General features: G+C 41.6%; 1 protein-coding gene across 3 annotated transcripts in view; it reads left to right on the top strand.

The window, feature by feature from the left end:
• Positions 1-2,027, top strand: part of LOC112136294 (triple functional domain protein) — a 92,931-nt gene that overhangs the window by 2,619 nt on the left and 88,285 nt on the right. The window lies entirely within an intron of this gene.

Here is a 2,027-nt window from a genome sequence, read left to right as displayed (position 1 = left end):
AATTTTAACTTAGAAAATTAGTTTGTTTCCCATTTACACTGACAAAGGGGAAATATTATGCAAAATCAACTTTTTGGTCTTTTAACCCATTAACACTGGAACTCCATTGTTTATGTTCTTTGATTTTACTGTAGTTTTTAAATTGTTAACAGGATCAACATAATTTTTGTAGATTCTGAAGGAGAAAAGCGGGTATGTGTTTTATTATGTTAATTCCTCCTGAAAAACACCCCAAAAGCGGTATTTTGACCCATTCACGCATCTCTGAGCCTTCCTTTAAAAACCTGGTCTGAAAACCAGCCCCTTCCAATCCACGAAGAGACTGGGTCCTCACATTGTGACATCACAAAGTGGGGACCACCCCCTTCCAAGAAGAGTTTGCACTACAAGCTCCGCCCCCAGGGTAAAGGTGCTTACACACTGGCCGTGTGTGGTGCGTTCTAGGTGGTTTTATGAGCGTGGTCACACAGGGAGGAGATTCTTCTTCTATTGTATTTTTATGGTTCGTTAGCGCTCCTCCGTCACCTACAACAGGGAAAATCTTGAAGCGAAAAAGTGAAAGCGGTGCGAATCCCCCAAATCTTGTTCCGGGTCTTTTTGTTTTCACAACTCTGTTGCTTTAAATGTCTCTCTGGATCATATTAATCCAACCGGGCACAAACCGCAATGATTCATTTCTCTTATGTGATCACGTTTGGCACTTCCATGGTTAGAAGCTACCCATGCGCCACTCCCAAATCAGAGTCTCTGATTGGTCACAGTGCTGTGTTTCTGCAATTGCGCGTGAAAATGTTCCACCAGGTTGAACATTAAGTGGGCGCTTATTTTGTGCCAGAATTTACGGAGTGCTCGCCGACCTGACTTAAAAACTATTGAAAGTGTCCACTTGAGTGTGCACCGATGCAGCCGGTATATAAGCACCTTTATCCGTGGAGGTAACGGTGATCAGCAAAATGCTTTTATTTTAGCATGGACTCTGAGAAAGTCTTTTCTCTTGTACCTAGTCTACAGAGACAACAATGTCTTTTAAGTGGCAAAAATGTGTTTTAGGTTGTGAGATATTTAGGAGTTTTTTCTCAAAGGAGCAGCCCAGTCTCAGTAAAATGCTTACATATCCCTCGATTTGGGAAATACCGTGTATAATATATGCCAAAACCGGTTTTTGCGTGCATATAATACGCGCGGTCCTAAACGTGTTAAAATGTGCTTTCCACGATTGACACTTCCTCTGGTGGAGGCGTGAGCATCACAGACAGCCCCACAAACGAACAATTTGCTTTTCTAACCCTAACCATAACCTTAATCCTAACCTTAACCGTAATCCTAACCTTAACCGTAATCCTAACCTTAACCAGGAACGACGTCATTTAGAAAAGAGCCGGATTATTTCTGATCACGTGATCAAAACGAAACCTAAAAAGGCGTGTATATTGTACTCCGGCGCAACCTATTCTCTACCATTGCGTATCATATGCACGCAAAAACCATGTTTGGCGTATATTATACACGGTATTTCAGAGTGCAAAGTCGTGGAATATGTACGCATTTTACTGAGAGTGTGTTGAAAGGAGAGTCTACTCATCAGAAATGGTTGGAGTTTATCTTCGGGATTACGTGACAGACCCCATAATTCGGATGTTTGTGTTTGTGGACACACTGATGAGGCCAGCTTTGGGATGACATCATGAAATGGGCGGAAACCACAAGGAGCAAAGGACGGTGCTTCAGTGATGGAGTTGTCTTAATTCAGGGTACGAAAAGAGACTCGTGAAAATAACTCGTATTCAAAAAAGAAATGGTTGTGCCAAAGGTACTACAGGACCATAAACATGGATAAAATGTACACTAGTGTGAATGCTGTGAGCTGAATTTGGCTGCTGAAGATGCTAGTGCTGATAGCTGAAGATGCTGAAATTGGTAGCTGAAAATGCAGAAGCTGATAGCTGAAAACCCTGAAGCTGAAATATTAGCTAAACTCTGAAATAGCCTAAAAAATCTTAGTAAATGCCAAAATAGTCCAAAAAGCT

This window comes from Oryzias melastigma, linkage group LG11, assembly GCF_002922805.2.
Source record: "Oryzias melastigma strain HK-1 linkage group LG11, ASM292280v2, whole genome shotgun sequence".
Lineage (NCBI taxonomy): Eukaryota > Metazoa > Chordata > Actinopteri > Beloniformes > Adrianichthyidae > Oryzias > Oryzias melastigma.
Note: the sequence above shows the minus strand (reverse complement) of the source record. Positions and strands in the feature narration are given on the sequence as shown.